Here is a 24,803-nt window from a genome sequence, read left to right as displayed (position 1 = left end):
CACACAAACACTTAAAGCTCACACACTACTTCTTTACAGGGAAAACTTGAGGCAGTTACTAAAAATAGCTACTCGTTTCTTCCAGTGAGACAGCGGGAATTCAGTGATGTGGTTTTGGTGCTTTTCAATTATTTGTGTAACGGCGCATTGGCAATAACAGTTGAAAGCAAAGCTCTCTGAATTCAAAGCAATTGTCATCATTCCTGTAGTTGGCATTATTATCATCATAGAGAACAAGTCCTCAGAAGCTTGCCTCAATATGCAGGCCGCTGTGATCAAATCAAATCAAATTTATTTGTATAGCCCTTCGTACATCAGCTGATATCTCAAAGTGCTGTACAGAAACCCAGCCTAAAACCTCAAACAGCAAGCAATGCAGGTGTAGAAGCACGGTGGCTTGGAAAAACTCCCTAGAAAGGCCAAAACCTAGGAAGAAACCTAGAGAGGAACCAGGCTATTAGGGGTGGTCAGTCCTCTTCTGGCTGTGCCAGGTGGAGATCATAACAGAACATGGCCAAGATGTTCAAATGTTCATAAATGACCAGCATGGTCAAATAACAATAATCACAGTAGTTGTCGAGGGTGCAGCAAGTCAGGAGTAAATGTCAGTTGGCTTTTCATAGCCGATCATTAAGAGTATCTCTACCACTCCTGCTGTCTCTAGAAAGTTGAAAACAGCATGTCTGGGACAGGTAGCACATCCGGTGAACAGGTCAGGATTCCATAGCCGCAGGCAGAACAGTTGAAACTGGAGCAGCAGCACGGCCAGGTGGACTGGGGACAGCGAGGAGTCATCATGCCAGGTAGTCCTGAGGCATGGTCCTAGGGCTCAGGTCCTCCGAGAGAGAGAAAGAAAGAGAGAATTAGAGAGAGCATACTGAAATTCACACAGGACACCGGATAAGACAGGAGAAGTACTCCAGGTATAACAAACTGACCCTAGCCCCCCGACACAAACTACTGCAGCATAAATACTGGAGGCTGAGACAGGAGGGGTCAGGAGACACTGTGGCCCCATCCGATGATACCCCCGGACAGGGCCAAACAGGAAGGATATAACTCCACCCACTTTGCCAAAGCACAGCCCCCACACCACTAGAGGGATATCTTCAACCACCAACTTACCATCCTGATACAAGGCAGAGTATAGCCCACAAAGATCTCCGCCACGGCACAACCCAAGGGGGGCACCAACCTAGACAGGAAGATCATGTCAGTGACTCAACCCACTCAAGTGACGCACCCCTCCTAGGGACGGCATGAAAGAGCACCAGTAAGCCAGTGACTCAGCCCCTGTAATAGGGTTATAGGCAGAGAATCCAAGTGGAGAGAGGGGAACCGTCCAGGCAGAGACAGCAAGGGCGGTTCGTTGCTCCAGAGCCTTTCCGTTCACCTTCACACTCCTGGGCCAGACTACACTCAATCATATGACCCACTAAAGAGATGAGTCTTCAGTGAAGACTTAAAGGTTGAGACCGAGTCTTTGTCTCTCACATGGGTAGGCAGACCATTCCATAAAAATGGAGCTCTATAGGAGAAATCCCTGTCTCCAGCTGTTTGCTTAGAAATTCTAGGGACAATTAGAAGGCCTGCGTCTTGTGACCTTAGCGTACGTGTAGGTATGTACGGCAGGACCAAATCGGAGAGATAGGTAGGAGCAAGCCCATGTAATGCTTTGTAGGTTAGCAGTAAAACCTTGAGATCAGCCCTTGCCTTGACAGGAAGTCAGTGTAGGGAGGCTAGCACTGGAGTAATATGATATTATTCTTTGGTTCTAGGCAGGATTCTAGCAGCCGTATTTAGCACTAACTGAAGTTTATTTAGTGCTTTATCCGGGTGGCCGGAAAGTAGAGCATTGCAGTAGTCTAACCTAGAAGTAACAAAAAGCATGGATTCATTTTTCAGCATAATTTTTGCAATGTTAGGTAGATGAAAAAAAGCTGTCCCTTGAAACAGTCTTGATATGTTCGTCAAAAGAGAGATCGGGGTCCAGAGTAACGCCGAGGTCCTTCACAGTTTTATTTGAGACGACTGTACAACCATCAATATTAATTGTCAGATTCAACAGAAGATCTCTTTGTTTCTTGGGACCTAGAATGAGCATCTCTGTTTTGTCCGAGTTTCAAAGTAGAAAGTTTGCAGCCATCCACTTCCTTATGTCTGAAACACAGGCTTCTAGCGAGGGCAATTTTGTGGCTTCACAATGTTTAATTGAAATGTACAGCTGTGTGTCATCCGCATAGCAGTGAAAGTTAACATTATGTTTTCGAATGACATCCCCAAGAGGTAAAATATATGGTGAAAACAATAGTGGTCCTAAAACGGAACCTTGAGGAACACCGAAATTTACAGTTGATTTGTCAGAGGACAAACCATTCAAAGAGACAAACTGATATCTTTCCGACAGATAAGATCTAAACCGGGCCAGAACTTGTCCGTGTAGCCCAATTTGGGTTTCCAATCTCTCCAAAAGAATGTGGTGATCGATGGTATCAAAAGCAGCACTAAGGTCTAGGAGCACAAGGACAGATGCAGAGTCTCGGTCTGATGCCATTAAAAGGTAATTTACCACCTTCACAAGTGCCGTCTCAGTGCTATGATGGGGTCTAAAACCAGACTGAAGCATTATGTATACATTGTTTGTCTTCAGGAAGGCAGTGAGTTGCTGCGCAATAGCTTTTTCAACCTTTTTTGAGAGGAATGGAAGATACGATATAGGCCGATAGTTTTTCATATTTTCTGGGTCAAGGTTTGGCTTTTTCAAGAGAGGCTTTATTTTTGCCACTTTTAGTACACATCCGGTGGATAGAGAGCCATTTATTATGTTCAACATAGGAAGGCCAAGCACAGGAAGCAGCTCTTTCAGTAGTAATTTATTACTGCTGAAGTGAAAGCCATCCTGACTTGGGGAATACTGCTTTTTATTTAGCTTTGCGACAGTATCAAATTTTGGGGGGGGGGGATTGTTCTTATTTTCCTCAATTAAGTTGGAAAAATAGGATGATCAAGCAGCAGTGAGGGCTCTTCGATACTGCACGGTACTCTCTTTCCAAGCTACTCGGAAGACTTCCAGGTTGGTGTGGCGCCATTTCCGTTCCAATTTTCTGGAAACTTGCTTCAGAGCTCGTTTCTTATGACAAATGCTTTTAGGGGTGCAACTGCATCTAGGGTAAAATATGATCTCTAAAAATACAGTTTTATATCTTTATGTTTGAAGCCTGAAATGTGGCAAAAGGTCGCAAAGTTCAAGGGGGCCGAATACTTTCGCAAGGCACTGTAAGGCAGACAGAAAGGAAGGCTTTTCCACAACAAGATTATAAGTAACAGTAGCTCTCTCTCTCTCTCTCTCTCTCACTCTCTGGCCTCCCTGTCAACCCCTCTTCAAAGATAATTATTATAATTACGTGAACGCCATCTTCATAAACTCTGTGTTGCTTTATTCCTCAAAGCGGCCATTGCCTCTCTACCCAAGTGGAACCTCTTAACACTCCAGCCTGGTGCTCTCGGCTTTAAATAGCATCTGTAGCAGGACACGGAAATGACAGCAATGTACCAGGTAAAGCCATTTCTGAGGAGAACATTGAAGTACATTGGGTTTCTAGTTGGATGTGGATGTACAATACTAACTCCCCCTCACGGCTTTCAATTCTCAAGAGACACAAGCCTCCTGGGTCCAGGTTTAAAACCCGTAAAGTTGTCATACACGTTCAATCGCAAAAGAATGTCTAACTTCCACTTTTAGATGTCAAAGTCATAGTTTGTTGATAGTTTGAGCACTTAGAGATCATCTGTATGGGAGATTATCCCCAAAAAGTGGGACAGAATATTTGGCCCATATTGTACACACAACTACAATACAAAACACAACTGGCAGCTACACTGTAGTTTCTGCTTTGATTGACGTTACTTTGACAGACATCACTTTTGCCTTGACCTTTTTAAAGTCATTTGATGTGCATGTTCTCCAGTATCCTTTCTCATACAGTTACTGTGGTCAAGTTCCCAGGGGTGAGGATGACTTTCTGAAATACGAGCCACAGAAATATAAACTGAGAGAGAAACACCAAATGAGATAATTGTTTTTCATATAAACTTCTGCCCAGTCAGTAGCCATGTGCAAGTGAGCTCAGAGTTCGTGTCAGCATGACGAAACGCCCCGTTGGCCAGAGTGCTTAAAAGGACTCGCTAAGAATGAACATATCAAGCAAACAGACGGACGGTGTAAACCGGACGTCACAAATGGTTAAAACTACAAGACCAAAAAGACGTGAGGCCGCGGTCCACACTTTGAAATGGTTAGAGACGTTGTACTGAGACCAGACGGCGTAGAGCGGTGGCTACACGGCTGAAAATGGTTTAAACTCCACAGACCAGTCAACGTACAGCGCGAGCCGAACGTTACAAAATGGTGAGACACTCTGAAACGCTCAAAGACTAGACCAGAACATTCACAGTCTGCAGCTGTGCATGTAAAAGTGGTTCTAGAACTTTGACTAAAGACACGATGGGGGAAGTAAAACAATCCCCTCTGATACAACTGTTGGTATGTCTGAAGTGTCTATTCAAACGAACACTCTACGACCAGAGAAGCGCTAAAACTAAAAGATGTCACATTGTGACCTCTGAGGGACAACCAGAGCCTTACCTCGAGCCACTACCCATAGACGGATCGATTGGTTTCAACATGAGATGAGAGAGCGACGTCTACGAGTAAATATATATTGCATTTCTAATCCGAATGAGCAGTGGTTAGGGTGCTGGGAACTGTGAGCTTAGTTTCCAAATGTATGTACGATAAGTTGACTCTCTTTGTCTCTCCCTCTCTTTCTTTCCCCACCCCTTTTCCATTGTGTCACAAGCCATCATATCGAATCAGTCTACTAGGGACTTTCATCTCATGCAAGTGTGTATGGTTATTCTGTGTTATTTATTTAATTGATTTAATATATATTTAGATATTTCCTATATATATTCAAAAGGTTCTTGCGGATCCAAGGATTATGCAACGTTCAGAATGAGACTGATAATAATTAATAATTGACGTAAGAGATATCTTTAGAGTTTAAGTCGGGAGATAGAAACTCGTTAAACAACTTTTCACGCAGTGCACCAAATTCCTAATGAGTTAATTGTTACATGATTAATTGAATCGTGTGACAATGAAACATAATTCGGTTGATTCGACAGAATAACAGTCATCAGATTACTAATAGTCCCGTCACGACACATCTTCAGTGTCATTATCAACTGTTGAGTGCTGGGCGTAAAGATCACAATAGCTTTCTGTCACCCACAGAGAGCTATGATGTTGGTGGGGACCAGCTACTGTTTGGGCCACAAAATACAAATTTTCTCTGACCTTTTGACATGATTGTGTCACAAAAGACATAGACTCTTCCTAAACTACACACTGGGCACACACTGGTTGAATCAATGTTGTTTCCACATAATTTCAATGGAATAGATGTTGAATTGACTTTTGTGCCCGGTGGGTAGAGACTGCCATTCCACCTTATATTTATATTATCAGCATGTTTATTATATTGTATTATTTGTTATATTATATTGTTTATTCCATGTGTAACTGTTGTTGTTTGTGTCGCACTGCTTTGCTTTATCTTGGCCAGGTCGCAGTTGTAAATGAGAACTTGTTCTCAACTAGCCTACCTGGTTAAATAAAGGTGAAATAATAAATAAAAATAAATAAAAATATTACTCATTAGCATGTCTTATTTTGCTATCATCCCCTATTTATGATTGACTTTCACTCATGTGTGCTGTGTTATTTACAACATTTCGATTTCACTTAATTCCTTACATTCTCACGTGTGAAATTTAATTGAATTGCATGAACTATGTGTATGGTGTGCTGTGATTCTACAGATTGGCATGGACATAATTGACTATGAGATAGCTGTTGCCAATCCCCATCACCTATTTCCTCCCCAAACAAATTGCTAAACACGCCCCTAAACACAACACAAAAGGAAATGGGCATTTACCTTCAGGACGCTGTTCAATTGGGAACCTCTCCACGATGGACATCTGACTCCTCTCCGCTGATCGCCTGTGCTAAAAAGACTCCGTTACACGTCTCTCATATAGCACTACTAAAGGAAATTGCTTATTTCTAACGTGTGAGTGGGACTCCAATTGTTGATCAGTATACACTCTAACCATTTTTTGTTGTTGTCCCCGTGTCAACTGCCTCAAGGGACCCGCCCTTGCGGCTGTAGTCGCAGAGCGGAGAAGCTGCACCAAGATCTACGGCGAGGGGCTATCAACATTACAACACAGCATCTACTCTGTGAGTGAAGTAATTGCTGCTGTTAGTTTTGCCCCAGGGCTCATAGTGATACTTGTAGTACTAACATCTAGCCTCCCTATACGTTTCTAACTGGGTAATTAGGCTAAATCACTCTAACGCACATTTAGACAGTAACAGAGAACATATCAACAAAAGTTTAAGCAATTGTCACTTTTGTAAACTTCTAATAAATTACTTTTGATTTTACATTGCCTCTGTGGTTGTGGTTGCCGTGGGATCTTGGAGCTCTGCTTTTGACAATTGCATACAAGGGCCTGGCCGTAAGAGCATTTAATGGGTGTGAAAGGGAAAGAGGCAAAAAGGAGTGCGGGAGTGAAGCCCCATTTAACTACAGTACACGGCGGCAAGCCACCGACTTTCATGCTCTGCACACTCGTGTGTAGTCTTTTCACACACACACACTCTTTCCTCCTCACAATGTCCTCGCAAATGTCAGGATTCTACAGTACACCTGGTGACACGTCAATGTCAGGATGACACGTCTCCTTGCAAAGTAGCTCTCCTTTTCTAATATCTGACAATGCTCTGTCCCTACAGCACATAGAACAGGAGGATAAATTATCTAGTACAGAACACACCATGGAGGAGATTATGTAGGGTAAGCTGATCACATAATACAGCTGGTAGATACCACTGGTCCTTAAATGTGGCTTTTCACTTGTGTTTCTATGCAAATTTGCCATGTATTCAAGTTTTCTGAGTGTGTGTGAGAGGGAAGGAGAGATTGTGAGAGTACAGTGTGTTGGTGAGGAAGAGCAAGAGAGCGCGCCAGTGCGTTGGTGTGCAAGAAAGGGTGTGTAATACGGGGAGAGGGGGAGGGAGAGGAGAACCGAACCAGAATCTCTCATGTGCTTGACTTGTAAAATTATGACAATTTTGAGAAGGTCAGACCACAGTAATTCAGCTCACCATGTTCCAAAACGGTGCTCCCAGCATGTCTTCACTTCACAGCAATAACAACTCCACGATCTTCTGTACAAAAACAGAATAAGTTCAAACTGGGGGATATTCCAAGAAATTTGATACCTACTAATTATGAAAATGGTTACTACAGGTTCTTGTCTTGACCCTCGTTTGGAGTCTGCCTCGTTCTCTTTGCACACCGGTTTCATGTCTTATTGAGAGAAAATATAAATTTTCCTCATCAGAAGAACAGTAGGTAAAATGAAAGGAACTTACCCATTGTTTCCCGGTGCAGAGAGAGGTCAATGTGTTATTATCCAAAGTGAGCCGGCCTTACTTTGAAGAGGATAAACACAGCAGCGGTGATTGGGTAAAATCTCTGAGGAAAAAAGCCATCATATTACAACCTACAGTATGTGTTGTGATAATTGCGTTGTTTGCTCTTTAACCTGTTAGTTCATGCCCTGCCACCGTGATATACTGTAAGAAGTAAGACAGTAAGAAGACAATGGCAGAATACATTAAACCACAGCTTTGTTTCATCATAAAACTGGAGAGCAACATCTGTCCGGTGGAGTCTACAAAGCATATTGCATGTAACAACCTACAGCTTGGTCAATCAAGTGAATGTTTTCAACATTTTCGGTGACTAAACTATTGATTTAGATCACCGTACTGCAAGTTGCAAAGAAAACAGGAGCTGCCTCCACTATTTCCTAACCTGGGCGACGCTGGGCTAATTGTGCGCCACCCTATGGGACCATTCAGGATCTTAAAGACGAGACTTGCATCTACATACTGCTTAAAGCTAACCAGGCTGAATAAATTAAGTTTGTGAATGATGTGACAATGGTGGTAACAGTTTGGTTTGTTATCAAAAATCTTAAGTGTTTGTACGTAGAGTGATTCAATTGGTTTCAGAATAGTATCTCCTGCTTGTGACCAGCAAGTGAGGCGAAATCTCAGATGTGAGAAGATTATAGTTTGGCAGCCTCCAGGGGAAGGTCTTATAAACCTAAAGTTGGATAATCCAAAGTTGACCGTGTTAACCACCTTGCAAAATAAATTCCCCACCTTTTCTGGCCATGATGAGTTTATATTCCCAAAGTAGCCATGGCAACAAATGACCATGCGCATCTCTGATTTAATTGGGCCTATTACATTATAATTTAAGTTTCTACTCTATGCATCTGAAAAGGAGTGCAGTTCATAGCCTAACATACAGTAGAATTAACAAGAGAACAGACAGTTGATATTTTGCATTGATGTGTGTTGGCCACGACTGTAAGTAGGCCTACTGTAGGCCTACTTGATGTGTGTTGGCCACGACTGTAAGTAGGCCTACTGTAGCAAAAAAAATATATAAAAAAATAAGAGTAGACAATGTTTCAGAATTCGCACGCAAAGCAGAGCATGTTTAGATTCGGGGAAAAAGTACAATGCAAAACATTGTTGAATTCAAACAATCTGTTTTTTTCAACAACTGAAATGGTCAGATACAGCAAATCTCACTGCAAAAGGAAACTTTCTGCCAACACCCCCAAAGAAGTTATTATCCAAATTCTACAGCAAAAAAGGGTGTTATTTTCACCATAAAAAGGTGAATGATGGGCGTTTTTCAGGTGGAGTTATAATGCTTGTTCCCGCGTGCACATTTTTAGGACAGGACTGATTTACATGCGTATGTATGCTGTGCAGCAAGCTTATAAAGCTCAATATTTTTGTAGATATTTGGTGTGAAATTTACGCAACTGTTATAAATGAGGCCCCAGATGGTTTGAAGTGGCCCACAATTTCCACTTCCATCATATGCAGTCTCATTTCATAATTTATATGTATTGTAAGTGTTATGTAGGTTAATGTAAAAGTTGCAATAACTATATGTAGCCAGCTGGTAAAAGCACATAGCTGTGTTCATTTATATCCGCTAGATGGCACTGTCCCTTTAAGAGATCCATAAATAAAGTGTGCAAGCAGTTATGGGATTGGGCAGTGAGGCCTCCCTGGGGTTGCTGTGGCACTTCAGTGACCAGACTGCCGGGATCCAGAGAGCGTTGTGAACCAATGTAGATCATCGCAGAGGACCATCTGCCATCATCTCCATCCAACCAGCAACTTTCAGAGACTGTTTCTACTCTACAGTATATCCTTGAATTGACTGAGAACAAACATTCCACAATGTCAGAGCCAGCATGTGATGAGGATAACCCTGTAGTTGACTTACAGTCACAGATTGCAAAACTAAATAGGAAACATGACGAAGCAATGGCAACTATTGCGCTTTGGTAATGGGTCCACAAGGTCATATGTGTACTGTATGTACCTAGAGAGCGACAGATCCAGCATTTTAGTGGTGATGTCTCTAAAGATGGTTGGTCAGTTGAGTTCATTTGAGGAGGTTGAAAGTGTAATTACAGCACTGTTGAAAATGTTGATTTCATACGGTCTCTGTTGAGGGGGCAGCCTTAGAGGAAGTGCGGTTATGCAAGGGTGGAGAGTCAAAGCAGCCCAGTGACCCGTTCTCGTATATAAAGGGGGCTTATACAGAAGTGCAGTGAGCTGTTACACACCATCAGGGAGAGGATTTTCGTGATTACTCACCTACACTCTCACAGATACTTCGATCAGTACGGAAACAAGAACAAGACGTAATTCCAGAGGAGAACATTTTAAAACGGTCACAAACCAGTTCATTGAGGGCGTCATAGATCCTGCTTTCAAGAGAGAGCTGCGGAAGTTAGTCAGGAAGAGGCCTCAGTCTACTTTGTTTAATGTGAGGAAGCCATCAACTGATCACTGGAGGACCAGCCCTGTAACATTAAGGTTGTCAAGAGACACATTAAAGCCATTGGAGAGCTTACAAACGCAATCTGGGGTCTTGCTCTGAACAAGGAGAAGACTGGCAATGACACAGGTTGGAAACCTAGAGCCAAACCAAAGTTTACTGATAACGGTCAGCCCATTTGCTTCAAGGGGTGGGACACATTGTTAAGCAGTGCACAAAGAAGAGTATGTCAGTAAATGAGTCCACTACCACACAAGCTACTGGTGTGCAGGAAAACTAGCATCCGTGGTTGCAAAGAACTGGGCAATACGGGAAAAATCTGTAGGCTTACCCGACAGTACTTGTTGTCGTGACCGGTTTCTTGAGCACGCAGTGGGCAAATGTACAGTTGTAGTTCTCAAGATTTGGGGAGGGTTGCTGGTTACCGGGATCCAAGTCAGCACTATCCATGAGTCATTCTTCAGAGAACTCTTATTAGGGGAAGTTGAAGACATGCTTTCTACAGCAGGATGGCTTCAGATAACTGCAGCTAATGGGTTGGACATCCCTTTCCTAGGTTACCTTGAGTTAGATGTAGAGACCATGGGGACAACTTTACCCGGGTGTGGCTTCCTTGGTAGTCAAAGAACATCAGCAGATGCAGACAACTAGTCCATGCCGAGTTTGAAACAACTCTGAGAGTTAAATTCTGATTGTGGAGAGAAGCCTTTCAGTGAGTACAGCAATGTGATGTTATTGAAAAGTCTTCAGCTCCCCGTGTGGCTGGTAGGGATACTATACATGTACCTGTGTCGTCTGTAGCCACAGTCTACGCAAGGGGACTTAAAACTCTCTCAAATGAAATACAATTTTATTGTTCACATACACATATTTAGAAGATGTTATAGTGGGTGTAGCGAAATGGTTGGGAGATGGCACTAGGATGCTGATGGAGCGAGCTAACGCACCATTGTCAGGTGGTCTCGTGGTCGTTCCCACACTTGTGGAGTCAAAGAGTTACTTGTTTCCAGTTCAAGTTGTAGATTTCTCTCAGGAGGATGTGTGGTTGAACCCTAGGAGCCGACATGGCATTCAGACTCCGCCGACACAGAAGTGACTTTTGACAGAAAAGAAGGTCAAACATCTGACAGTGACTTTCAGTTGATATCGGACAGCCTACACATCGGTGGGACACAGGAAGAACAAGCCGTGCTATCTGACCAGTTACTCAGACGTGTTTGCTTTCCAGGATAAGGACCTGATAAAGTCAAACGTTAGATTAATTCGGTCGATGACACACCAGTAACACAGCCCTGCTGCCACATTCCTCCTACACAGTACAAGAGGTTAGGGAGCACATCATCAAGCTTCTGAAGAAGTGTGTCATCCAGGCAAGCTCGAGCTCATACGCTTCCCCTGTGGTCCTAGTCCCTAAGAGTGATGGGACTCTTCGTCTACGTGTTGACTGTAGGCGACTGAACACAAAAACTAGACATGATGCTTTTCCTTTGCCACGCATCGACAAAAGTTTAGACAACCTAAGTAATACACTCTTCATGGTGCAAAGTTATTTTCGACTAATGATCTTGCCAATGGTTACCATCAGGTTACAGTTTTAAAAAATGACAGAAACAAGACAGCATTCACAACTCCTTTTGGATTATGGGAGTATTTTAGGATGTTGTTTGGGGTTTGTAAATGGGCCTGCTACGTTTCATCGACTCATTCAAGTTACTATGAGTGACCTAGTCTTTCAGATACTGTTAGCATACTTGGATGTTATACTCATGTTCTCGCAGATGCTCCAGGACCACTTGGAGAGACTTGAGACAGTATTGAAGAGACAGGGTTGAAAGTGAAGCTTGAGGAGTACCATTTCCTTTAGCAAGAAGTACGTTTTTTGGGGCATCAGATTTCAGCAGAGGGTATTGGGATAGACCCAAAGAAGATCACCTCCGTAAAACAGTGGCAAGTCCCCAGTATACTCAAAGATCTGAGGTCATTTCTTGGCTTCTGTAACTACTACAGGAGGCTCATTGATGGTTTTTCCAAACTGGCTGGCCCTCTCCATGACCTAGTCAATACGTGTCTCAGAGAAGATATCTCTGCAAAAGCGAAAAGGTTGTATGAAGGTTCATGGACATCTGAGTGGTAGGTTGCTTTTGAGCTGTTGAAAGAGAAACTGACCACTTCTTCTGTGTTAGGTTACGCTGATTTTACTCGTACTTTTATTGCAAGTGGCAATAAAAAGGATTAGGTGCTGTTCTCTACCAGCAGCAAGGACATAGGAAGATAGTAAAAGCATATGCCAGCAGGTGGCTCCGTAATGCTGAAAAGATTGACAGGAACTAACAGCAGAATGAAACTTGAGCTCCTCGCCCTGAAGTGGGCTGTTTCAGAAACATTTCGAGGTTCTCTTTTGGGCACTAACTTCACTGTCATAACAGACAACCCCTTGTCACTTTTCCACAGCCTTCGAGCAAAGATGGATGGCTCAGTTAGCAAAGATGCCACAGCCCAAAATACATGCACCAATTAAACCCTTCCTAGCTTCACAACCCATTCAAGTTGTTGCAGTGCACCATTCTTGAACCTGCGTCTGATGGTCGTGAGAAAGTGTTAGTGGTACCGGATGTTTTCACTAAGTTCACTCAAGCGTTTCCTACTTGTGACCAGAAAGCAGATACTACAGCCAAGGTCCTTCTCAAGGAGTGGTTCGTGAAGTATGGGATGCCTAAGAGATTGCACTCTGACAGAGAGAAATGTAGAGAATTAAGTCATCGCTGAGTTGTGCAAGCTTTATGGAGTCAACAAAACCTGCACGTCCCCCATCACCCTTAATAGAACATTCCATGATCTCCTTGGCACACTGCCTCCAGAAAAGAAGCGCTGTTGGCCTTAGCAATTACCAGAGTTGGTGTATGCCTACACTGTGATGCCCCATTCCACTGCTGGGTTCTCGGCGTACTACCTCTTTTACCTTCCCGTTGATGCTTTGTTAGGTTCTCCACAATAAACATGACTGGTTGGTTGTTCACAAGGAGCATTTGAATGAGGCACATGCAAGAGCAAGAGAGTACACAGAACAAAAAGCAGCAGAGAGAGTTGAACCTCAAAGACAAAGTGTACTGTCCACTCATTGTGATGTGGGGCCAGCTGGTTTACTTACGCCACATACCTCAGGGTAGAAACAAGATTCAGGATGCTTGGGGTCCCACTGTGTAGAGTTCATAGGGTTCATCTAAGGCTGTGTGTGAGAGTCCACCCTGTCCCTGCTCCTAGGCTAGTGAGGAACAGTGTGCCAGTAAACCCCATCGGCCCTCCTGTTAAGTCTTTGCCAGAGCCTTCTGCTCCTGAGTTTGTCGTTTTAGAGGAATTCTCTTATTGAAAGGAAAACACAGCCTGTGGGTAACGATGATAGGGAGCAACTTTTCCGGTAGAAAGGAACATGACGATGTTACTGAGGAACAAGATGTTTCTGAGCCAGTTCATGCAGATGATTCTGTGAATGAACCAGAGGTTGAAGTGCCCATTCCTGCTCCACGCAGATTACCAGAGCAAACGCAAGGGGTAAATCAGCTTGTAATAATGCAGTTCCATTCAGTCCCAAAGTGTTGTACCAAGTTATAACCTGTCTGGGTTATACAGTGTTCTACAGAGAAACTCTAAGTGAAGTTAGAAACTTGTGCTAAGTCACATAGGACGGTGACTTTGTAGCAGGGGAGAATGCAGCCAGGTGGTAAAAACATGTAGCTGTTGTCACTTTTTGGATGTATATCGTGGCTCCCCCCCTCTCTCACCCACATCAGGTTTTACAATGATCATAAATACCTGGTAGAAACTGCCATGCAGTATTGAGGGAGAGTCTACGGAGAACAAAGAGCTTCTCTTGCCATTACTCCTACAATATTAATATTTTTGAGAATGTGGGAATGGTCAGTGGGTATTTAAAGAACAATCCTGTCAAAGTTGTTTCATTTGGTGACCTCATGAAAGACAGGAGACCCACATTACTGTATCTCTGTTTGTGTACACTTTTCAATTATTAGATTTACATCTAGATGTTGGATAAAATAAGTAAATATGAAACTATTTGTGAAAGGATATAATGTGATGTTGGCCTTCTAAATGAGATACTTGTTAAGATGTAAAGTTGTATCTAGTCAGTGGCCACGCCCACGTGAGCATAGACTTGGTCGGCATCATGGAACGCCCCCTTCTTACCCAGAATATAAAACCCACTTCCTACAAAATTTACACCAGACTAGAAAACATACAGATGACGATACAGGTGAAATGGTTAAGAACTACAGCTCTATAGGCCACGGAGACCATACAGCTACACGGCTGGAAATGGTTAAACAATGACATACGGGCGTAAATATATACATTGCAATTATTTTCGAATGAGCGGTCGTTCATGTGCAAAGGATTAGCATTTCAATTAACATAATTATCAACTGTGTGCAGTGAAACCATTTTCTTTCCCGCTTTTTGTCTGTCCCCACCCCTTTCCATTGTCTACCAAGCCATCAAACCGGTTTAGTAACCAATAACTATATTGTTTGTTAATGTATTTCTATGATTGTAGTTAGTTAGTAAATAAATAATTAAGCAAAGTTGTATATCGCTGATTCATTATGGAAACTAGGGTTCGTGCAGATATCCAAGGGTTTGCGACATTCAGTAATGAGAACTGATGAGGTAATAATGATACATTAATAGAAGACTAATCGATAAGATATGAAAATATCTGAAGAGTCGATTCGGGAAATAGAGACGAAACATATTCCCGTGGTGCCCCGACTTCATAGTTAAAGTTTACATTATTAGTTTAATCACGTAATAATAATTACACAGAGAATTGATTTGAGAAAATAAGTCTTCACATTTAATGATAGTCAGACACGACACTGTATTCATTTATATACACTAGAATGCACGGTTCCTTTAAGAGATCCATAAATAATGTGTGCAAGCGGTTATGGGATTTCGCATATGCAGTGTGTAAGAGTGTGAGCAAGCAATTACACTGGAGAGCTGTTGAAATCCATTATGGGTCCAATGTTACTTTAGATGGATTGACATGAAGATGTTAGCTTCTTGCTAGCTGAATAGCAGTGCTGTCTGAACTATGTGGAGTTGATGCTAACATTATTTGAAGCTGCTGTATGGGTGAGATGAGGATCTACTTTTCCATGTGGAGTTAGGGTATCACGTGGACAGTGTGTTTAAAGCAGAGCCACTACCGTTCATGCATTTCACTTTTTACTTATTGTACTCATTGTTTTTATGCACTTTACTAACAGATTTATTTAACTTGATTGTTATTTAGACTGAACTTTACTTCCTGGTGACTTCACCTTGCAGTGATTTCCCTCCTACATTATCCTATTTTATATTTAAGCTTCGACAGAATAAACAACCCCAAACTAGTTTGTGTCCCGTGCTTGGTTTACTTCGCCCGGCTACATTAAGCTTTGGTAAAATATACAGGATCTTTGCTGGTGTGAGGGAGATAGACAGGGTAGACAGGATCCAAACGGCTCACTTAGTCCAAACTGCTCCTTTACAAAAAAACTTGTAAACACTCTTATGACTATGTAGCTGAGTGCTGTGAAGTGAAAAGGCTCTCACAAAAACGCACGTAGACTCGCTCTCCAAATGCATGCACCAATTTCAACAATTCTCCACTCGCCTCTCTCTTTAGACAATAGTCATGTGTGGATAGATATCATAAAGTGGGAGCTGTATTGATCCAGATGGAATTTCTGACACCATAGGCCTGCAGATCCCAGTAGGGCTGGTCAAAGCTATGATATGTCTGGGTGTCTGAGCCCGTGTATTTAACAGAAAGGAATACCCCACATTAATAATGGATGGAGAACGATGTGAGACAAGAATACTTAATTGAGGACTGGATGGCGAGATGGCTGAGCTGGAGAAGGAGGGAGGAAGGAGAGTGCTCAAGTATCCTCTTTCGGTTAGTTTCGCCCTGCAGACAGAGAGCGGGAGAGAGACAGAATATGGCAGGCAAACAGAAAGAGAGAGAGGAGAGAGTGAGAGACACAGACAGACAGGTCCATTAGGATTTGTATTGCCCTCCACTGGCGTGTCCTCTGGGTGCAGAAACGGAGTGTGTTTGGCCACCAAAGTGCTATTGATCAGATCACAGTGTTATCTCTCCCGCTTGTGTGTATAAGTCATGGCTTCCTTGAGGGACCTATGGTATGTATGTGTGTCTGAAAAGCTGAGAGGTGCTGTGACCACCCACACACACACACCAGCAAAGTCAGTTTGACAAGCCAATGACCTGCTGTGCCAAGCCATTGAGTCTCTCTATAATACAGAGTGCTTACTCAGCATGTTAGTTCACTCCTGTTCAAATCAATGTGTAAATACTACCAGTGTCATCCAGGACATTCAGGGAGAGTTTTCACTCAGTAGTGGAAAACATACTAAATCGTCATACTTGAGTAAAAGTAAAGATATCTTAATAGAAAATGACTCCAGTAAAAGTGAAAGTCACCCAGTAAAATACTACTTGAGTAAAAGTCAAAGTATTTGGTTTGAAATATACTAAGGTTTCAAAAGCAAACGGAATTGCTCAAATATACTTTAGTATCAAATGTATAAAACAATTTGAATTCCTTTATATTAGGCAAACCAGACGGCACAATTATTACTTTGTTTTTATGACGGATAGCCAGGGGCACACACCAACACCCAGACAAAATTTACAAACGAAGCATTTGTGTTTAGCGAGTCTGCCAGGCAGTAGGGATGACCAGGTTGGTTTTCTTGCTAAGTGCGTAAATTGGACCATTTTCCTGTCAAAATGTAAAGAGCACTTTTGGGTGTGAGGGAAAATGTATGGAGTAAAGTACATTATTCTCTTTAGGAATGTAGTGAAGTAAAAGTTAGCAGAAATATAATTTGTAAATTAAAGTACAGATACACCAAAAAACTACTTAAGTAGTACTTTAAATATTTTATACTTCACACCACTGCTTTCACTGTCCATCAGATTCAGGACTCTTCAGACATTCACATTTTTTCAAGGGGAAATACAAACAAAACACATTGTACATTACACACATACTGTATGTACAAAATGGCTGTTGAAGAAAACATGTTGTTTAAATCTGAGCCTAGCAGAGAAGAGTTGTGAAAATGGGTGTTTATTACCAATACCTCTCTGCAAGTCAGAGTCAGCCTTAAATCGATTCTGCTGTGAGTTTTGAATGTACAGTATGGCATGTTTAGACTGTTCATCGGTCTGTCAGATCTGAAGTGGAGTAAAGGGAAAGAAGGAAAGAGAGCTGGAAGGATCAATGAGGGATCATTTTCTCGTCTTCTCCATCAGTCACTCCCTCTGTAAGCTTTGTCTAGGCCTATTGATTGGGTATCGTGTGTCATGATCACTGCTATCCTTAATTTCCTACCAAGATAAACTGAAGGAGAGAGAGGGCGAGAGAGTTTGTGTATGTACAGCATGTACAGTATGCGTGTGTGTGTGTGCATGTGTATTATATTTAGCTGTCAAATTGTTCAATAATGTGCCTAGCAGAGACAAAGACAGAATGCAACACATTACAAAGAATTTATCCTATTTTCCCACATATTTTATTTATTTTTCTACTCAAAGTCAAACGCAGCACGACGGCGTGGGGAAATGTGTCCATGTCACCAGCTAATTGCATCGTTGTCCATCCTATTAAGCAATGTGAAAGGTGAATGCAATTTGCCAGTCAGTGGATCTCACAACGCTTTATGTAAGCCACTTGGGCTGTTGTTGATGCCAGTCCCACTCAAGCCAGCAGAAATACACTTACATAACCAAACGTGCCAGCACCAAGTTGTCACGCGCTAATAACTAGGCCTGTCCCACTCGCTCCACATGTTTACAGAGGGCCCGGTTCTGTTATGACCTTGTTAAAAAAATATTCTAATCCTTCCTTCCTTTATCTGCAAAGTGAACAGGTGAAAGCAAATCCCCTGTAAAACCATCAATCATACCACGTTAACCTATCCTGTATGTAGACGAGGAGAGGAGGCCCCTGTAGACTATTGAGGCACACCCCAGCAGTTTCCCCAGCAAGTCTCTCAGTGGCTTCCAGCACCAATGAAGGAGAGGAGACGACAAGTAGGGGAGGCACGCATAGACTACTGGAGACACACCTCAGCTGTTTCCCCTCACTAGGCTCTCTGTGGTTTCTAGCACCGATGAAGGAGATGAGACGATGCGTAGAGGTCTCTGTAGACTAATGAGACAGAGCCCAGCAGTTCCCCAGCTAGCATTTCTGTGGCTTCCAGCTCCGGTATAGGAGACAAGGAGAGGATGTATCTGTAGACTATTGAGAGACACCCCAGTTGTACTGTTTCCATTAACTAGTGTTATGGCAGGTGGCAGCATCAACCGGGTCAAGGGCTGTGCTCTGCCAGGAAGCCTGGATAAGTCGACAGGTGTGAGCAATCAGGATGATTGGCATTCTGTGACCAGAGGCCTCTCGACCTTCCAGTGTTTGTGGTTTTGTGTTAGCTAACCTCTTTAGTTTAGGCATAGTTTTATTTTTGTATATATTTATTTTGGGTTCGACTTTAACAAATACTAATCTGCTTGGACTGCCCGACCATGCGAGTCATGACTGAGCTGGCCTTGAAGGTAAGGGTGCTGTCAACACCTAATCGCACAAGCTTACTTCTCAACTTTATGCACACATCAAACCAGGTCACAGACCATGTAGCTAGGCCTAAGACTACTAGACATAACAAGTGCAGAAAAATCACTAGGCTAGTTAATGGTTTCGTAACACTAGCCTCTCTGTGGATTCCAGCACCAATGAAGAAGACGAGGGGATATACAGTGCAGTCGGAAAGCATTCAGACCCTTGAGTTTTTCCAGATTGTTTCGTTACAGCCTTATTCTAAAATTGATTAAACATTTCCCTTATCAATCCACACACGAATACCCCATAATGACTAAGCGAAAACAGGTTTAGATTATTTTGCAAATCTTTTACAAATAAAAAACAGATACCTATTTACATAAGTATTCAGACCTTTTGCTATGAGACTCGAAATTGAGCTCAGATGCATCCTGCTTCCATTGATCTTCCTTGAGATGTTTCTACAACTTGATTGGAGTCCACCAAAATTCAATTGATTGGACAAGATTTGGATAAACACCAACCTGTCTACATAAGATCCCACAGTGCATGTCAGAGCAAAAACCAAGCCATGAGGTCGTAGGAATTGTCCGTAGAGCTCCAAAACAGGATTGTGTTGAGGCACAGATCTGGGGAAGGCTACCAAAACATTTCTGCAGCATTGAAGATCCCCAAGAACACAGTAGCCTACACCATTCTTAAATGGAAGTTTGGAACTACCAAGACTTCCTAGAGCTGGCCGCCCGGCCAAACTGAGCAATCGGTTTGCAGCACTCCACCAATCAGGCCTTTATGGTAGAGTGGCCAGACGGAAGCCACTCCTCAGTAAAAGGCACATCACAGCCTGCTTGGAGTTTGCCTAAAGGACTCAAGATTGGTGGGGTTATAGATGATCTGGTCTGATGAAACCAAGATTGAACTCTTTGACCTGAATGCCAAGCGTCACGTCTGCAGGAAGCATTGTGGTTGCACATCACGCTGTGGGGATGTTTTTCAGCGGCAGCGAGACTAGTCAGGATCGAGGAAAAGATTAACGGAGCGAAGTACAGAGAGATCCTTGGCGAACACCTATTCCAGAGCGCTCAGGACCTCAGACTGGGGTGAAGGTTCACCTTCCAACAGGACAACGACCCTAAGAACACAGCCAAGACTATGCAGCAGTGATTTCGGGACAAGTCTCTCAATGTCCTTAAGTGGCCCAGTCAGAGCCCGGACTTGAACCCAATCGAACCTCTGGAGAGACCTGAAAATAAGTGTGCAGCGAGGCTCTCAATCCAACCTGACAGAGCTTGAGAGGATCCGCAGAGAATTATGGGAGAAACTCCCCAAATATAGGTACATGCCCAAGAAGATCCGAGGCTGTAATCACTGCCAAAGGTGCTTCATCAAAGTACTGAGTAAATGTGATGTTTAAAAAAAAAGATATATACATTTTTTAATACATTTTCTAAAAACTGTTTTTGCTTTTTAATCAATTTTAGAATAAGGCTATTATGTAACAAAATTTTAAAAAGTCAAGGGGTCTGAATACTTTCCCGAATGCACTGTAGACTGAGACACACCCCAGCTGTTTTCCTGTAGATTCCAGTTTAGATTAAGTAGAGGAGAGAGTGAGAGGATGTATCTGTAGACTATTGAGAAACACCCCTGTTTCCCCTAGCTAGCTCCCCTGTAGCCACCGGATCCAATGAAGGAGACAAGGAAATTATGTATCTTTAGACTATTGAGACACACCCCAGCTGTTTTCCTGTAGATTCCAGTGTAGATTAAGGAGAGGAGAGAGTGAGAGGATGTATCTGTAGACTATTGAGAAACACCCCTGTTTCCCCTAGCTAGCTCCCCTGTAGCCACCGGATCCAATGAAGGAGACAAGTAAATTATGTATCTTTAGACTATTGAGACACACCCCAGCTGTTTTCCTGTAGATTCCAGTGTAGATTAAGGAGAGGAGAGAGTGAGAGGATGTATCTGTAGACTATTGAGACACAACCCTGTTTCCTCTAGCTAGCTTCTCTGTGGCTTCCAGCTCGGGGGATGCAAATTACATTAAACACAGATAACGAGCCACTTTGATGATCGATTAGAGAGGAAGTAGGAGATATGGAGCAGCGGCGTGTAAAGTGAATCCTGACACCACCCACGAGAGAGAGCGAAAGCACTACTGCTGTTGCTCTGGATGTGAACTTGAGAAGAGAACATAAATATATCATTTTGATTCTATTTGATGGTGTGCACTACACAGCGGGAGTACAATAATGAGATTCTATGTGCTCTGTGGACATTCTGTGGTTATGTGAATACCCCATACCACTAACTAATAGATACATGTTTATTGATTTATTTCATTATTCCATCTGGAGGGAAAGATTGCAGAATCATGCAGATGCACAACATCTATCTGGATAATATGAAGCTGGGAATGATATTGTAGTGGAGAAGTTGGAGAGGAACACATTGAAGCTAATAATAGTGAGCAGATCACCAATTCAAAAGGGTTACATTCTCGTGTTAGTGCTGGACATTATGTCCATAGAGTCCTTTAGAAAAGTCTCTGGAGCCCTGGGGGAGAACAATATAGGTACCAGATACCTGTGTTTAATGTTTTAGAGACACACACACACCTCATCGCATTCTGTTTCTAAGGCTACAGGAACAACTATATATTTTGTGATCCAGATTAAATCGTTTGACAGATATGGTTTAGCACTCATCCTCAATCCATCTCACTGTACAATGATGGGAATAGAAGAGTAGCCACCAGATGTCCACACTACAGAGGAAAACATTTGCTTTATCAACAGAATTGATGAGCAAGTACATGAGCTACTTATTTCTTAATTTAGGATCAGTTTTTGAAGTTAGGAGTGAGGTCGGTCAGGATTAGGGATTTAGGAAAATAAAAATGTTTTTTCCTGGAGATGAAGCCTCATACTTCAGTCTTTTATATCACAGTCAGATATTGACACCCCAGAAGTGCTTGTAGGAAGTAAATGCTGTTCTGCTGCTGGCTCAAAGCAGCCATGTTGTTAATACTAATGTCATTTCATGCTATCAAATGAACTCGCTTCCAACTGATGCAGAAACACAGTACAAAAGCACCCTGATTTGTATTGCATTTCTGCCAGCTAGTAGCTGCTTTGATTTCGGTTTGGTGGTTTTGGTTTGTAATATCTCTGTCAAATGGCTTAACTGTATCACAGAGCCACCTAGTACATACAGTATACAGCAGAGCGATGTACGGTTTGTCAGAGTATTTATCTAATACATTTGTGTAGTCATTTCTGGGCAGGATAAATGGAATGATTAATTTGAGTCATTGTTTGGTCAGACCTCTGTGGTGACGCTACTGGGAAACACGTACACACACACACACGCGCACAGACTTCCTCATACACACCCACTCTATCTGACCCAATGAAAAACAGACTGTCAGCTGTGAAATTGCTTAAACCAACCTCCACTTCCACGCATGCTTAGACAGGAAAGTCACTGAGGCACATTGACAGGCAGGCAGCAGTCCCCCCATCCCCCTCACACAGAGAGGTAGGGAAGGAAGGAAAACCCACTCTCTTCCTGATTGTGTTTCTCGCTCTAATCTGTGATAAGTCAATTCTGTTTGAAATGATATTTCTTGACAAGCTGCTTATAATACCACAGAATGAGATTAGATGTGGGATTGAGGCCTCGGGCCTCCAATCAGCTTGATTGCACTTTTATTATGCTTTGATATTCAGTGTAATATTATTAATTAGATCATGATTAGGGACAAGATACCCACTGGGCACAAACTGGTTGAATCAACGTTGTTTCAACGTAATCTGTCAACGTATTGTGATGTGAAATCTAGGTGGCAAATTCTTTTGGATTTGCAAAAAGTCATCAACGTGACAGTAAACTTGTTTTGAGGGTGAAATTTCAACCATAGAATTATGTCATCAGGGTAACCACTTTTCATCATAGACAAACCTTGTGTATGTTGAATTTGGTCCTTTGAAACAACGTCAGATCTTCAAAGTTATGTCCACTCTCAGAAAAAAACTAATCGGTTGGAAACCACCTCCTACTGGAGAGTTGATCTAAATCAAATCAAATTTATTTATTATAGCCCTTCGTACATCAGCTGATATCTCAAAGTGCTGTACAGAAACCCAGCCTAGAACCCCAAACAGCAAGCAATGCAGGTGTAGAAGCACGGTGGCTAGGAAAAACTCCCTAGAAAGGCCAAAACCTAGGAAGAAACCTAGAGAGGAACCAGGCTATGAGGGGTGGCCAGTTCTCTTCTGGCTGTGCCGGGTGGAGATTATAACAGAACATGGCCAAGATGTTCAAATGTTCATAAATCACTAGCATGGTCAAATAATAATAATCACAGTAGTTGTCGAGGGTGCAGCAAGTCAGCACGTCAGGAGTAAATGTCAGTTGGCTTTTCATAGCTGATCATTAAGAGTATCTCTACCACTCCTGCGGTCTCTAGAGAGTTGAAAACAGCATGTCTGGGACATGTAGCACGGCAGAACAGTTGAAACAGGAGCAGCAGCACGACCAGGTGGACGGGGGACAGCAAGGAGTCCTCATGCCAGGTTGTCCTGAGGCATGGTCCTAGGGCTCGGGTCCTCCGAGAGAAAGAGAGAATTAGAGAGGGCATACTTAAATTCACACAGGACACCGGATAAGACAGGAGAATTACTCCAGATATAACAAACTGACCCTAGCCCCCCGACACATAAACTCCTGCAGCATAAATACTGGATGCTGAGACAGGAGGGGTCAGGAGACACTGTGGCCCCATCCGATGATACCCCTGGACAGGGCCAGACAGGAAGGATATAACCCCACCCACTTTGCCAAAGGACAGCCCCCACACCACTAGAGGGTTATCTTCAACCACCAACTTACCATCCTGAGACAAGGCCGAGTATAGCCCACAAATATCTCCGCCACGGCACAACCAAAGGGTGGGCGCCAACCCAGACAGGAAGATCACATCAGTGACTCAACCCACTCAAGTGATGCACCCCTCCTAGGGACGGCATGAAAGAGCACCAGTAAGCCAGTGACTCAAATCAAATCAAATTTATTTATATAGCCCTTCGTACATCAGCTGATATCTCAAAGTGCTGTACAGAAACCCAGCCTAAAACCCCAAACAGCAAGCAATGCTGGTGTAGAAGCACAGTGGCTAGGAAAAACTCCCTAGAAAGGCCAATACCTAGGAAGAAACCTAGAGAGGAACCAGGCTATGTGGGGTGGCCAGTCCTCTTCTGGCCCTGCCGGGTGGAGATTATAACAGAACATGGCCAAGATGTTCAAATGTTCATAAATGACCAGCATGGTCGAATAATAATAAGGCAGAACAGTTGAAACTGGAGCAGCAGCACAGTCAGGTGGAAGTTGAAACTGGAGCAGCAGCATGGCCAGGTGGACTGGGGACAGCAAGGAGTCATCATGTCTGAGTCTCAGCCCCTGTAATAGGTTTATCTACCTACAGCTATCCATTTTGTTTCCCATCCAGGGTTTTAACCAAGCGCAGCTTAACTTTGATATTTGTCACTGACTACTACCAATGTGCTATTGTGAGAATAACTATTGAGAGATCTCTTAAGAACTAAACAGATTCACTGTTGCTATTGAAGTCATTCCAAAAGGGTAGTTTAAACAGAGCAAATGAAATGTAACCATACTATAAGTCATACATATCATCAATGGTTCTGTATAGCAATTGCAAAGATATCAACAGCTATTATTTCAATTAAACCCAGGATTGAACAAAAAATACAGTATAGGTCTAGGGTTTCAAGCTTTTGTTGATGTCAAATTGAATCTTCAAGTTAATATTGAATGATGGATTCACGTCTACATTTCAACAAAACATCCAAGTTAAAGGATAGGATCAAATAAAACTATTAAAATGCATTTAAAGTTTGACTTCTATTCTGTAACTAAGGTTTTTGGTTGAGATAGAGAGGTGAATCCAACATATCAGTTGTTAATTTATAGACAAACTGGAATTAAAGTCAGCCTAAATCAGTGCCACAAAATATACACTGAGTGAAGAAAACATAAAAAATAGTGTTGCAGCCAAATTGGCTGGATGTCCTTTGGGTGGTGGACCATTCTTGATACACACGGGAAACAGCTG

The sequence above is a fragment of the Oncorhynchus kisutch genome, linkage group LG7, assembly GCF_002021735.2.
Source record: "Oncorhynchus kisutch isolate 150728-3 linkage group LG7, Okis_V2, whole genome shotgun sequence".
Classification (NCBI taxonomy): Eukaryota; Metazoa; Chordata; class Actinopteri; order Salmoniformes; family Salmonidae; genus Oncorhynchus; species Oncorhynchus kisutch.
The sequence above is the reverse complement of the archived record's forward strand: the minus strand, read 5'-3'. Positions refer to the sequence as shown.